We start from the raw sequence: 16407 nt of genomic DNA, 5'->3' as shown, positions 1-16407 counted from the left end.
TTTTCTTGGTCTCATGCCATCAAGAGGCTCCTTATGTTATAAGCTAAAGAGATGTTAGGTATAGAAGTTGAAGTAAAGATCACATGAGAACAAAGAGAATAGGGAACTGAAGAGACACAGTACTCCTTTTATGAGAATGGCTAACAGTACTCAAAAGTGTTAGCCACAGTAAAAAAACATTTTACTTTTATATTTTAGCAACATTGTAACAATGCTTTGGAGTTTGATGGTTTTCCTTGTAAAGTTTCTAAACAACTGAGATCAGAAAATACAATTACACTAAGAAAAATAATGCATTCTTAAGTACTATTTGATTGAATAAAATAATGATAGGAACAATCTTCTTTAGTTTAATTAAAAATATACTGACTTATCTCAATAATAGCTGTACACTACAGAAACAACATCAACAACAAAAGAGGCTGGAAGATGTTTCTAACTTATTTTTTTTTAACATTTAACGAGCATTCAAGAAAGGGCACAGAGTAAAAATGGATGCAAAGCACATATAAAAAAGTAGGCTTTCTCCATATAACTGTAATGGGATTTATATTTGATGGTACTGTTTACTCTAAATACACTGCAATAATAACATAAAATGGAAATGGGCACTTCATAGAACAATGAATTTTAATACAATCACACAAGAATGTCTAACCAAAAGTGTTCATGAATACATATTGAATGAAAGAGACTGCAACATCCTGCTGGACCTGTGGACGGATATTTCACCATGTTGTTATTTAGTCAGAGCATTTTACCAGGATTTAAAGATAATTCTTAGCAACACTGTATCAAATCTCCATGTTTTTAAAATCACTAATAGCAACTGTAGGAATAGTAAATAACAACTTCTGCTTTGACAATATAGTCTATAGTAGCGACTTCGATTGAGTTCTGAGTCTAGTAACATAAAGATTTTTTTAAAAATTTCAATTTAGATGATCAGATAAAATAGATAAAGTAGCAGCTCCAGTCAGTCCATGTGTCACCTATATGGGATCATTGTCACAGGTTCGGTTGCTTTTATCTGTTCTTGATAGCCTAAATGATCTAGTTTATTTCTAAACTGAGCCAGACATTCTGTAAGTTGTGGCCTTTGAAAGTGCCACTTAAGAGGAGTTCAGGTTCTCTGCGGTGATGGAATAGGGTGGGCGGCTGGAGCAAGATCGGATTCTACATTTAGCCCCATCAGCACGCGCGCACACACACACACACACACACACACACACACGGATGCCTTTACATAGGAGCAATGGGGACACCTGGCCACAAGGTCGGTATGAGAGCAGCTTTGACAGGCACGGCTGAAGCTCACAGTGACCTCCAACTGCTCCCAAGCCTGACATTTTCTCTGCAGCAATTCTGCTTCCCCTCTGCTTTCCTCACCCTCTTCCTCTTACCTTGAGTGGAAACAGAGAAGACTTTACACTGAGTAAGCGGTATGACGTTAGCAAGTGGCCTGAAGCTCCTCCTCATCTCTGCCTCCTGCATTCCTACCTCCACCTGACTACTGCCTCTGAGATTCCTCTCCACTCCCTGCCAGAACATCCCTTTTCCTTACAGGTCCTCCCTCCCATCCATCCCCGACTTCCTCCTCTCAGCACTTTCTCCTCTCTCATTTTATTTTTCTGTCTCTCTTTTCCCCCGTTTCTCTGTCCCTCTAGATGTATTTTTCTTTGCTTTGCTTCTCTTGACCCCTTGGCTTCTCCACAGAGTTAGTTTTTGCCTCCCATGGCCACTTGGCCAACTTTGGCATGTGTGAGGTTCAAGTAGCCTGAGCTAAGCTCTGGGTCTATTGCTGGCCTCACAGCTCTAGTGCTAATGTCATCTACAGTTTCTGGTTTTGAATCTCTTGGTCTGGTTATCTTAATGCTCAAAACCTCTTAAGCCCATCCATGAAACAAACACTAACAAATGAAATGGGGAGAGGAGAGTCATGTCCATCTGTATATTTTTTTTATTTAAAACAAACAAACAAACAAACAGTATACTGAGTGCCAGACACTGTGAGAGGTACTAAACTGTGGTCAGACAGAGAGGGGTCAGGGTACCGTAGATGACTGTTTATCTTAAATTACCTTAGAAAAGTGTGGGAGGCAGTATCTAGGTTACAACAATATTCAATCTTTGGGCAATAGTACTTCTAGACAGACATGGTAATATGTGTACATTCACTTGACAGGGTGCCTTAGGACTTTCAGAAGATAATGCTACTCACTACTTTTAAATAAATTTTGTTTGGGTGAACTTGTTAACTGCCTACATATCAACATAATTACTTATCATTACTCCCTAACACTGTTAAATACCTGAGAACTACTTTGCATTTTAGAGTAAAGAGAAATAGTCTTTCATTTATAATTTTTTAAAACACTGACTCAATACTTAATCAAACACTGAACAATATGTAAACAAAGACTTTAAACTATTTGTGATTAGTCACGGGAGACTTAAAATAAAAAGCAAATATCTTGGCCAAATGGGGTGGGGCAGTAACAATCGAGGGTGCGTGACATAATTCTCACTCCAACGAAGAACTCTTCCTTTAGTCCTACTGGATAAGGGTGGACACTAATCCTTAATGAGGAAGAGCTGGGCAGTGCTAGCAGAACCTACTCTAGATGTGCATGATGTGTAAATATATGGAGTCGTGTTTCTAATATTTTCCTGGAAAATAACACATGAATATATAGAAAAATTCATAAAAATCTAAGTAAAAAGTATAATATTTTGCTAGAGTTAAATAGTATGGTACTAACACATAAAAAATAGGCCAGCTGAAAGGAATAGAAAAAAATAATAAAGGAAAGAAGAATGAGTAAAAAATATATTCAAGATGCTTTTGGATATAGATGATTTTAGAACAGTTGAGAAAAAACAATGTATTACATAAATGGAGTTAGGAAATAAGAAAATAAAGACTAATACTTCTATAGAAAAATGATTAAAACCAATATGCATATCCAATAAATGTGTGAGAGGATGTACATGACCTCAATAACAGGCAGGATTACAAATTAAACTGGTTATCAGGTTTTACCTATCACCATGTCAAAAAACAAAAATGATTAGCAACAGTCAGTGTTGTCAGGTAATGAGAGAAAACAAGTACTCATAGGAAATCTCAGAGGGAGTACAAACTGAAATAATTTCCTAGATGACAATCTGGCAATGTTCTTTACAGTTAAAAGGTGACTATACCTTTTACCACACCAGATCAATTCTCTGGACTTATCCTAAGGGGGGACATTACTCAAATGTAGAGATGTAAGTACATGCATGTTCAATACCCCATTCTCTAAAATTTTAAAAGCAACCTAAATGTCTGGGAAATAAAAGGGCATTAGTTATGGTACATCCACATAGCAGTAAAAAAGTGATGAAGATATGCCAGATTCAAAGAGTATGTAGGATAGAAACCCATTTATTGAAATACAGAGAAATATAGATAGAAAAAATCTACCACTATACTCACCAAATTATTTCAGGTTATTTTTATTTTCTTCTATGTACCTCTTGTGCTGTATTACAATTATGATAAGTAGGGATAGTTCCATTTTTTGGATTATCAAAATGTATTTAAATATTTATGAAATTAAATTATATAGATTTTACCTTACATAATTGGGAGTCAGTCATTCTGAACAAATCATTTTGTTTTATCCTAAAAGCTGAAGTTAAAGAGCCCCTCAAGATTCTTGTGCATAGAGAGAGAAAATACAGTAACCAGCACTCTAAAAAATTCTGTCTTCATGAAACTTATTTCTTCTGCCCAAGTGAATGATGGGTTATGCATAGAAAAGATTTTAGACATAAGACTAAAATCTTTAGACATAAGACTAGTAAATAGACGTAAAATGAAGAGAGCACTCTTAAATCTTACTCATACAATATAAGGAAGGTCTGCCTAGAATTCTACAGTCCTTTTATCTTAAGACAAAAGTATTGGACATTGTCAAAAACAAGATGATTGTAATTAAGAAGGCCATGTGTAGCCTCTCTGATAACCAAGACAAACTGATTATAATTCTCAGAAAGACTATTATCACAAGAGAGTTGAAAACTCTCATGAGAGGCCGGGACAATCCCTACTAATGTGTCCCTAATTAAGACAAAATTCTATCTAGGGATCAGACTTCCAAAATTTCTCCTTCTGGTAGTTGATAGAGTAAAATAAATGGAAATAGGATCCAAAATTACTAAAAGTGAATTCACGATTTATAGAATCACATAGGCCTCTGAAATAGAAACATAGAGGCATTTGGGGACACAGTCTTCCAATTTCAGAGTCAACATCACAAAACACAATTACTCGGCTATCTCACAACACGCTGTTTGATTTCAGTGTCAGAAGCAAAACACAGAGATATAGGAAACAATGTTCAATCCCAAAAGGCAATCCTTTTACCATGAGTTAGATGAAATAAACAACTGTCCTGAAAGTGATTCAGGCAAACGGTGGCACAATCACATATGATGAATGCAAATAAAGACCGTCGTCGTCATCTTCTTCTTCTTCTTCTTGTTCTTTTTTTAAGATTTTATTTATTTATTTGACAGAGAGAGAGAGAGAGAAACGAGAGAGGGAACACAAGCAGGGGGAGTGGGAGAAGGAGAAGCAGGCTTCCCGCAGAGCAAGGAGCCCCACTGGGGACTTGATCCCAGGACCCTAGGATCATGACCTGAGCTGAAGGCAGACGCCTAATGACTGAGCCACCCAGGCACCCCAATAAAGTCAGTCTTAGCCTCCCTAAATAAGACAGATCCAAGGATGGGAAAACAGCTAACATCTAAAGACTGGAAAAGGAGGCAGGAGAGGGGCTCCTGAAAGAAGATTCAATCTGTCAAATTAGCTACTTGCCATACAAATGACACACCTGTCACTAAATAACATCGACCTGTCAGAGTTAAAGTGCTTAATTATCTTAAATTACTTCTTTATCAAGCTGGTTAATAAAAATTATCTGCGTATAAAATACTGACTTCTCTTCAAAGTCATTCCAAGGTAGAACTTAGCATTACCTCAACAGCACAACTTCAGCCAGCAACTATTCTTCTGTTTCAATATTAAAACAATGGATAAAAGGAGCATGGCTATTTTTATAAGAACCTTCATGTCATTTTATTAACTACCTCTATCATGGCAACACTGTGTCACCACAGAACTTTTAAAAGCTTCTTTCAGTGAGTACATGATGTGTTACATATTCTTTCATAGGACAGAAAAGTCTTTAACATAATGGTTTCAGGGGATAAGACTATCACCTGTTGGCCTTATTATAACAGGCTTTTACCATGTTTTTTTCAAGTGGATAATAATATACAATTTTTTATAAAAGTGAGTCACATTGTAAACCTGATGCAATTCTGCTTACTGAGATACTATGTTGAACTCCGTGTTTACCAAATTCCCTAGTCCCTGTGGTGTTTCCAGTCTAGGAAAGCATGGCTAATGTATTAAGAGGAGGGCAACAGATTTCAAGGATAATAACCTTAAAAAAAAAAAAAAAAGGCAGGATCAATATAAATTATATTCTGAGACATTTATCATTTTTAACCTTCAGCCTTGTTCTTTTTAGACTACTCAAGAATCCTGATTTGGCTAGATAGACAGATTCCCAGTTCTTCTACATATGTGTCAATAATAGCTTTTGTTGCCAGCAACTCAGCAAAGTTGACTTGTGTCAAAGAGCAGTCATGTTCTATTGAAGAAATTTAAATTCTGACCTATGACTGCCCTTTAATGTCTGAATACACAATTAACATTGCTTTGAATGGTGAGTATACCAGTGCCTGCAGTTACACACCTAAAAAGATTTCTTGTGGTCTTGCATTCATATTTCCCAGACATTCTAATTAAGTAGAATGGGCGGTCTGTCATGCCCTTCAGTTTTGGCATCTCTCACTTTCTTGTTAAAGGGACATATTTGAGGCTTACCACCATTTAATAGAAGCAGAGTTGGTTCAGCCTTCCTATGTCATGCATTTTATTTACAATGTAAATGTATTATAGGTATCTATGCATATATTGTCACTGATATCTCCCATTTCCTCCCTTCAGTCATCAATATTTACTTGATTAAGAGAAAAGACAGAAACTGTAAAGCCAAAATTATTATTTTGTAAATGCTTCTTTTCAAGTATGTGAAAATATAAATGGCATTTTATTTTTGGTATCTTTGAAATATGAAACAAAAGTGTTCTCAACCACTGACTCCTTTTTCAGTAGTACTCTCGTTTTTTCTGCCTTAATATTCTTCAAGAATACCACACTCTCATCAAGGAAAAGCTAGCTTTACATGGCGATTCCTACTGTGTCCAAGAACAGTGAGCAGTCTGAAAAGGCCCCCAGAGATGCTGAGATGCTGCCTTGGCGGGACGAGGCTGGGAGTGCCTCACGCTCTTCCGATCACCCCACCCCACTGAAAGGCAATGATCTAAAGATAAATAAGTTCTATGTTCTTGCTTTCAAGTTGTGCCTTGTAATTTACATGAGGATACTAAAAGCTGCAAAACCCCACCATTAAGCTGAAGTATGCTATAATAATTATTACATTAATAACTTCATGTACATAATTACATTTGCACATAAATGCACATTTTCACAAAATCCTAGTCAATTTCAAAAGTGATACCACATTTTGTAACCATTCATAAACTATATATCCTGGAATAAACTATTTTAACCTCTTTCATGTATTGGTTTTATTTTTGTCTGTTTTTACCTGAATCATTTCATTATGAATCATTTCATTTAAAAAAAAAAAACTGTGCTCTGGGTCATCTGGCCCCTGGAGCTCAACTTACCTTCAGTCACCAAAGAACCCTTTAAAAGCATTCAATTTCGTAATTTCCACTAGCTTTTGAATCGAATACTGACAGAACTAGGTAGAGTGCTGGAATATTGTGCATTTTGATTCAGGCACAGACTTGCCACATTTACTACTGCATCCTAAATTCACAGTGTAAAATCATATTTGCTTGTGATTCTTAAAATGCTTAAGAGAGAAATGTTTGGGAAAACCTGGAACCTATTCTCCTATTCACATAAATGCTGTACATAATGTGTGTTTAAAATATAATAGTAAGACTTTCCTGATTTCTCCTTTATCCATTTATACCACTAATTTTGGATTTCATAACCCATCAGAAAATTTTCAATTCATCATTTTGATTTAGGAAAGAGCTGGGCATTTACTCTGTGCTCAGAATTTCAAAGTATACCAGACAAAGGTCCTTTCTCGAGGGCTTCCAAGTCTAGTTGGAGAAACAGGGGCATAAACAAAGATGTGGATCACAGCATGAGTAAGTGCTACAACGATGTGCATGGGAGCACGGAAGGCCATACTGAACTAACGTGGGAAGCTCAGGAAACACTTAGCAAAGACAATGTGTTAATTAAAACTTGAAGATTAAGAAGAAATTAACAGGAAGGAACACTGCAGGAGAACAGACAGATAAGGGTTTCCCACAACACTATGGGCAAGAGATCATGCAAGTCTGAAGTAGAGCAGATGGCACTGGGGACAGAACAGATAAAGCCAGTTTGGCATATGTTGGTGAGACAATCAACAGGTCTTGATTAAAAAAAAAAAAGAAAGAAAGAAAAGCAAGAAAAGAAAAAAAATTAAATGGGGGTAAAAGAAGGTATATGGGAGAAGGAGAGTTAAAAAAAATCTTATTTCAAGGTTACTATTTTCAATGGATGGTAAGATGGTGATACCATTATCCTAGTGAGAATATATAAATGTAATATCCAATTTGTAAGAAGGGTAGATATAAATAGTTCAGTTCGGCAAGTACTAAGTTTGGGGTATAGGAGGCACTCGGACAGAGATGTCCAGAAGACAGTGATTGTGAACTAATGATAGGCAGCAATTCATTCTTTCTGCTTTTGTCCCAATTCTCAACAAGTAACAAAGGACCTACAAGCCCAGCCATCTCCAGGTCTGAGTCTCTGCACAAAGTATAGTGAATACCCGGGCCTGCTTTCCACCTGAAAACAGCTAGTGATGAGTCTCCCAAGGAATCGTATTATTCCTGCAGAGTCCTGGGGTTGGCTGAAAATTCTTTTCTGAGCAATAAGCAGCTTGGGAGGAGAACAGCAACTGACAGCAAGAGGCCAGTTTGAGTATGCCAGACCTTCTTGTTCATCTCCAGCATTAATTCCCAGGGGACGTATAAAGAAAGCTATGTTGGTTCCTTGGAAACGCTACTTAAGCAAAGAAAAGAAAAAAAAAAAGAAAGAAAGAAAAGAAAAAGGTAAAGTAGCTAACCATCCAAAGAGGTAGGGAGAAGGTAACATTAGCCACTCTAAGACTCTAAGAAGCCCATCCTGAATAGAAAAGCGAAGTATGTAAGTGATACCATGATTTTGAGCATGCCTGAAAATGCTGGTAAAAATGTATACTAATTCAGATATTTTCCTTATTCAGGTCTTCTCTTTGGCACAGAGAGTTGATTGTTTGACTTGATTGAGCTAGAACACTGAAATTCCTTAAACTGTAAGGTGGCTGATTGGGAAAACAGGACAGGCATTATTTTTCTTTGGTACATGCCTAATTCCTCCCTGCTTGCCAAAGCATTATGGACTGTGAACTGAGCTGCTTAGTTCTTCCTCAGTGAGATAGCTCAGTGTTGCTTCCATGTCTTTATTACTGTCATATTATCCTACTCGTCCAGAATAAGAAAGTTACTAAGAAGTTCCAAAATATAAATCTACCAAACAAAAGCTTAAACTCTTTGACCTGAATCTGACAGCTAACTTAACAGTTAGCTTTTTATGTTCTTTTGTATTTTTCCAGAAATCTGCCGAATTTTTCAGATGGAAATTATTACGATTTCTGTCAAAAGATCTAAGACAATTTCCTTAACCCTCTGCCCCTCTATTCTATTCATAGAGACCACAATATTATGTAAGTAAATGCCAGAAATTTTGACTTTATTTAGGAGACTTCTATTTACAAATTTAAACTACCCAGAATACATAATAATGCAATCAAGGCTTCCCTTATCAGCAAGATTATAAACATTATTTTAGATTAATAATGGTAGCCATAGCTGTGTCCCATCTGAGGTTTCCCTACTATCCAGATGTCACTGTTGTGGTTTTTCACTAGGTTACGTGCACACCAGTGTAGCAGCAGAATTAGCAGGTAAAGCTGTCCCCGCCCTGTTAGAAGGCAGTAAGTTGTCCAAAGGGTCTCAGGGAGAGGACATGGGAAGGAATGATGCAGTGTTGAATAAAAAATTAAATGAGATATTAATAAGAGAAGACCTTGTGAAGAAAATACAGATACAACTTTTAACTAAATACTAACAGTCAAGATGCGTCAAATCTATTTTTATGTTATTTTTCATTCCTATTCTTTTCCAACTGACCTCTAAGAATCTAGGCTTGACTGCAATATTCAATTACGTTTAATTTTTAACAAATATGCTTGATTTTTATTAAAGAAGGTCCTTGTTCTTGTTCTGGCTAACATACACAGTGAGTTTTCCTGATAGTTGAATGTGACTTTAAGTACCAAAATAATTGTTTTTGTCCAATCGATTTTAAATGGAAAACATTCTTACATAAAGAACAATCTTCCTTGACTTTTCAAGCATAGTATACCGAGTATAATTTAAATCTGGAATTATTTAAAGGTTTCTAAGATAATGGCACATTATTTAATTTTTTCAATGTATAAAATGCTTTTGATTTAATAAACAGTTAAATGTAACATAATCATAAGAATATTGCAGAAAAAAACAATTTAGTTTGGATCACTAGGCTCTCTTTTCACAGGGAGATAATAAATGTTCTTGAGCCAAAAACAACTGGGTAGAAGTCTCAGGACTGCCTGCCGGTCTGCCTGCTCGCCTCCACCCCTCCCTCCCTTCCTTCCTACTTTCCTTCCCTCTTTTTTATATTTTTTAATCTTCTGTCTTTTGGATGCGTTATAGGGAACTTGCAGAATCCATGTGAAGGGATTCATTGTTTACCTATCATAACATAGTATAAATATTTTTAATGTCAATAAATATACATGATGATATATATGTATAATCTTAAAGCAATCAAAAATACTATTAGTGCTAATAAATGAATTCAGCAATAGTACAGGATTAAAAAAATAGTGAAAATGCATATTTACTGACAATGGCAATTTAGAAGGTTGCGGACAGTGCCAATCACTACATTCTAAGTTGTAACTGCTAAAGCTCAGAGTATTCTTTTGTCGGCTTCTCGGTTTTTCTCTTATTATCAAGGTATCAAATTGATCTTTCCTCTTGACAGTAAGGCTCCCTGTATTCTAATGTAATAGTTGTAATCTGATCTGGGTTGGGAAAGATTAGGGAGTTTATTTTAATTGTGTGTAAAATAAAGGTAAATAGGCTCTGGAGGAGGACCAAACAGCATGCCTTCCCCATAAAGCTGTAGTTTCTGGTCATGTCTATATTGGCTGTTTTAGGGCTAATTCATCAATTTCTTGGTTCTTTCAATCATTCTAGATAGATGCTATAAACCGGCAACCGAATCTTGAAAGGTAACACATTAGGCATATACTTTTGTTTTAAGCAGTTGATAAAGTATTTTAACCAATGATAAAAACAAACAAAAAAACTATGCCATGTTATTGGTTACTGGCTTTGAAACCCATTTTCCTTAATTTCGTTTAAGTGTCTCTCAACAGAAACAACCATTATACATAATACATACAACCCATACAAAGTTAAAACTATGAATGTGAACTTCACATGCTCAATGGTAGAACAAGCATCACCTCGGGGTGCCTGGGTGGCTCAGCCATTAAGCATCTGCCTTTTGGCTCAAGTCATGATCCCAGGGTCCTGGGATCGAGCCCCGCATAGGGCTCCCCATGCAGTGGGGAACCTGCTTCTCCCTCTCCCACTTCCCCTGCTTGTGTTCTCCTTCTCTCACTGTCTCTCCTTGTCAAATAAATAAATAAAATCTTAAAAAAAAAAAAAAAAAAGAACAGGCATCACCTTGGTTATGTAAGTGTGTATTAACATTCTCTGATGAGGGCGCCTGGGTGGCCCAGTGGGTTAAGCCGCTGCCTTCGGCTCAGGTCATGATCTCAGGGTCCTGGGATCGAGTCCCGCATCGGGCTCTCTGCTCAGCAGGGAGCCTGCTTCCTCCTCTTTCTCTCTGCCTATCTCTCTGCCTGCTTGTGATTTCTCTCTGTCAAACAAATAAATAAAATCTTTAAAAAAAAAAAAAAAAAAAAAAAACATTCTCTGATGAAACAACTGTATTTGAACACATCCTGCTTATCAGCTTGTCAAAGTAAAAGAACCACAAACTTGCACATCTACCTGAGAACAGAAAAGGTACCCACATATCATAAAGGAAATCTCAAGGAAATAAAAAGACATATAATAGAACTTAATGCAAGGCTAAAATGATAAGGACTGAGGAGGCGGCCTTTTTACCCTCCCTTTCACCTTCCCAAAAATATGCTTGCTCCAGTCAAACCAAAACTTGTTCTCTCCCAGCTCAGGAATGATCATTGTTTCAATAGTTCTTTGTCATGCTCATTTTCACCCCTCCCTCCAGTATTTGGAAATTATTGTTGTTACTGTTTTCCCACATCTCTTCTGAGTTACAAAGTCTACAACAATGAAGTATTTGTAAACCCTTGGCAATAAGTCAGACACGGGTTCCAGTCCTCCAGCTACCATGTACATCAGCTGATAATCTTGGTCAAATCACTTTCTTGAAATCTCAATTTATCTGAAAAAATGGAATAATAAAACATACCTACAGTGTTTTCAAGGATCAAATGAAATACTCTTTTAGGCACAGGGCACCATACCTAGCACATAATAGAAAACTAAGTTGGTAGAGCTGGGATTCAAAGCCAGTCTGGATCCAGAGTCCACATTCAAAACCACCACCCCAAGCTGCCACGTACACTTGTATATTCTGAAATTTCTCTCTGAAAGGTATAAAGTCAGATTTGTCCTTGCTCATTTCTAATACTTTTCTCACCAAAGAAAGCCATTCTCTACTAGAAGCCTAAATTCCAAGGGCCTGTACATTTCTAGCATGTCATCTACTGCAACCTTAAGGAAGAGCTTTGCATTCTATTCCAGTCAAAAATAAAAATGTTAATTCAAACACCAGATGGTTGAGGACAAACCCCTGTAGAGTTGTTTTTTAGGTTCCCTAAGATGACACATATTCTTAATTAAAATCTCTTCAAGTATGTTCTCTCAAATATTAGACACCTGCATAAAACAGATTATATCTGTCCATTTTTTGGCACATGTGTTTTTTATTGGCAGACATCAAACACATATGTTAAGTTATAGAAAGTAGGTTATAGTCCCCTAATTTACCTCTGAGACTGTCATCTTAAAATCAAGACATTCATCAGAATCCAAGAGACCACTTATACCAACTGACCACTATTTATCAGGAAATTAAAGAAAAAAATGCTTCTAGGCCTTGAGAGTTATACATTCTTGGTAGATCCATTGCTTCCTGAATTTAGATATGCAATACCTGGGAGAGCCACTGAGCGCAGTGGAAACCACCATCATCGAAGGCCACCGGCTGCATATACTGCAGAATTAACGTGATTAAAGAGCAAATCACACACTGTTAAATATGAGCCTAGAAAGAATTCTTCTCTCTCACCCTTAAACTAACCCTCTACAAATATAAATGTCCAAATGGAAAAGAAGAGTTTCCTTGGTGGCGTAATTAAAGAGGACTGTTCTCTGACCACCATAAAACATACTGATTCAGGTTAAAATAAGATGACAAAAAAACCAATTATCTTTTAGCACTTGTAACACTTAAAGGGATTAGATTGTCAAATCGCTCCCAAAATGGAGAAGTAGGATGGCTACAGTCATAAATATTGAGGTCTCATATATATAAATGGCTATTATAAGATACTCTTTAAGATTCCTTTTTATATTTCTTTGCATATAAATGTTACCAAAGGAGAATCCTTGGTGCTAAACTTTAGGTTTTTATAAAAAAAGAATCACTTCCCATCTATGTCACTTTGTTCAAGTCTTCAACCGTAGATTTAATTTAGAAATTGGCTGCAACTTGCAACCTGATTTAGTAGAATTACAATATTTTAATTGGTTCATGGATGTTGACATATAACATAATTGGAAATATGAAACGTAAGATGCTGAGAATGTCTTCTAAGAACCATGAGGTGATGGTAAATGATCACTTCTAGAATCTCCTAAGACATAAAGTGTGGTTACTGAATTGATACATTGTTACTGAATTGATACTGAATTGAATTGGTTCATATTTTAAGCTCTGATGTATTTACATAGTTATTAAACAGTTCAGACTTGTATAAATTTGCCTGAATTCACCCAAGTATCAAATTTATTGATGAGTAACTACAATACAAAAGGACAGTGTCCAGGAACAGGTCAGTGGTATAAATGAAGAGAATTCTAAGGAGGAATCTCATCTCACTCGCAGAGATCAGGCCTCCTGTGTTGGTGATCTATCATTGCATAGCAAATCACTCCCCAAATTTTGTAGCTTAAAGTAGCATATGTTTATTATCTCACAGTTTATGTGGGTAAAAAAATCGAGAGCAGCTTAACTGAGTGGTTCTGACTCAGAGTCAAGGTTGCAGTCATCTGGAATTGGCTGGGAGGGCCTATCTGCTTCCAAGATGCTTAACTTTCATGTCTGTTGGTAAAAGGTCTTATTTCCTCAGCCCACGGGCTTCTCTGTAAACTGCTGAGTGACCTCAAGTCACAGAAGCTGGCTTCCCCACAGAAAGTAGTTGAAAGGGAGTAAGGAATAGGCATCATATCTTTTGTAACCTGGTCACACCATCACTTCAGCCATGTTGTTTTCATAAGAAGAGAGTCACTAAGTCCAGTCCACACAGAACTGGAGGTGTAAGATGAGAGAGAGATGAATCATATGATTCCTCAGTAGCTAAGAAAGTGGTGATGCCTTTCACAGAGAGATGACAGGAGGGGAAGTACTGTGAAGTTCATAAACTTGTAGCTGTTACTTGGGACACACTGCATTAAATGTATTGCGGGCCAAACAAGTAAAGATGCTGCCGGACGGTCTGCTCGAATCCAAGGCCAACGTTCAGAAGACAGGCCACCCCACAGTCATGCATAGCACTGGTAGCTGAAGGTGTGGAGTGGAAAGCAGCACTAAGGAATAGAATGCACAGAGAGAACAGACCCAAGGAGAAAAATCTTTTAAACATTTACTTTCAGGAAACATTAAGAAACAACAGTTAATATCCATCACACATATAAATGTCCATTATAAAGTCCTCTTTAAGATTCCTTTTATATGTCTTTGCATATAAATACTATTCAAGGAGATGCTCAACATCACTCATCATCACGGAAATGCAAATCAAAACCACAGTGAGATCACTTCACGTCTGTCAGAATGGCTAGAATCAAAAAGACAAGAAATAGCAAGTGTTGGCAAGGATGTGGAGAAAAAGAAACCTTTCTACGATCTTGTTAGGGATGAAACTTAGTATAACCACTGTGGAAAACAGTAAGGAGGTTCTTCAAAAAATTAAAAATAGAACTACTATATGACCCAATCACTCCACTACTGGGTATTTACCCAAAGAAAGTGAAAATGCTAATTTGAAAAGATAAATGCATCCCCATATTTGTTGTTCCATTATTTACAATTGCCAAGATATTGAATCAGCTCAAATGTCTGTCAATTAGATAAATGGATAAAGAAGATATGGTGTGTATATATATATATATATATATATATATATATATACATACAACAAAATATTATTCAGCCATAAAGAAGGATGAGATGTTGCCATTTGTGATGTGGATGGATCTACAGGATATTATGCAAAGTAAAATAAATCAGAGAAGGATAAATACCATATGATGTTACCTATATGTGGAATCTAAAAAATAAGACGAATGAATATACAAACACACAAAGCAGAATCAGCAGAATCGGACCTATAAATACAGAGAACAAACTGGTAGTTGGTGTAGGGGGTGCAAAATGGGTGAAGGAGAGTGGGAGATACAGGTTTCCAGTTATGGAATGAATAAGGGTCATGGAAATAAAAGACAGTGATGTTGAAATCTATATTGTGACAGGTGGTAGCCACACTTGTTGTAGTGAACATGGCATGACATATACAGTCTTTGAATCACTAGGCTATACACCTGAAACTAATTTAACATCATGTGTTAACTACAGTAAAAAACAAAAACAAAAATCAAAGTAATAGAATCGCAGGGGTGTGGGTCAAGCTCACAAATGTTTTTTCCTCTGAAGAAAACTGATTAGAAGAGAGGGTAGCATTTGAGATGGAAAAGCTGAAAACTTCAAGGTATTTGCTTGGACAGTCCCCAGTTGGAAAGGAAGCTTTGGGGATTTTATAAAAGCAGCCCTTGGCATTTGAGAACAAAAATGTTCAGTCTAGTTTTAAATGTTAAGCCCCATGTTAAGTGTGTAATTAAAAAAAAAAAATGTTCTTATCACTGTTTCTTCTCAGTTAATATGACCACATGAGTTGAATATATTGTTATATAGGTTATAGCAATCTGCACCAGTTTCTTCAGCAGTAACCAGGAAAAACAGAAAATGGACTTTTTTATTTCTGGTGTTGAGGGGAGAATTAACAAATAAGTGCATTCTTTGGGTCACATTTCCTTAAGTATTATTTTAAAATAACTGTTTGGCCTCTCAATTTCTTTGATATTTCCCTTAAAAATAAAACAGTGTGGATACACATATTTATGTGAAACTAAGCTCTGGGAAATCTGTGGATTTGAGCTCCAGGGATTTTGCTACTGTGAAACTATGTAAATAAATCCTAAAAGCTATGTTGATTGAATCAGAATTGGTCTAAACATAACAAAACATAAAATGGCAGCTGACAGAGCAATCTTTGATTTTAGGAATGAGCCGCATGGTTTTTTCACATTGGACTGTTAACTGAAATACACTATTTGGAATGTAACTTATAAAGAGAAAAAGGTTAGTTGTATTTGGCTCAATGGATACATTTACTGTTTGAATGTGGAAAATATTTTTGAAAAAGATAAGGTATACAGACACTTGAAAAGAAATTAATATTACACTTTCCCAAACTTGCGTTTTATAGAACACAACTGTGAAGAACATAATGCTATAAAATTCTTGCTCTTGGTTTCATTCAGGGTTGTTTTCATCTTCATATTATGAATAGATTACGGTATATATACTTTTGTTTTAAAAAATAAGTTTACCTGAAAGTGTTAAAATATAAAATTTATGGGGCGCCTGGGTGGTTCAGTGGGTTAAAGCCTCTGCCTTCAGCTCGGGTCATGATCCCAGGGTCCTGGGATCAAGCCCCGCATCAGGTTCTCTGCTCAGAGAGCTCTCTCTCTGCCTGCCTCTTG

General features: G+C 36.5%; 1 protein-coding gene across 2 annotated transcripts in view; it reads right to left on the bottom strand.

The window, feature by feature from the left end:
- Window positions 1–16407, bottom strand: part of FAM83B (family with sequence similarity 83 member B) — an 81296-nt gene that overhangs the window by 34098 nt on the left and 30791 nt on the right. The gene's annotated exons all lie outside the window — the stretch shown is intronic.

The sequence above is a fragment of the Mustela putorius genome, unplaced genomic scaffold (genome assembly GCF_011764305.1).
Source record: "Mustela putorius furo isolate JIRA1106 unplaced genomic scaffold, ASM1176430v1.1 tig00003983_pilon_pilon_pilon, whole genome shotgun sequence".
In the NCBI taxonomy this organism is placed as follows: Eukaryota; Metazoa; Chordata; class Mammalia; order Carnivora; family Mustelidae; genus Mustela; species Mustela putorius.
This window is presented reverse-complemented; position numbering and strand designations above follow the sequence as displayed.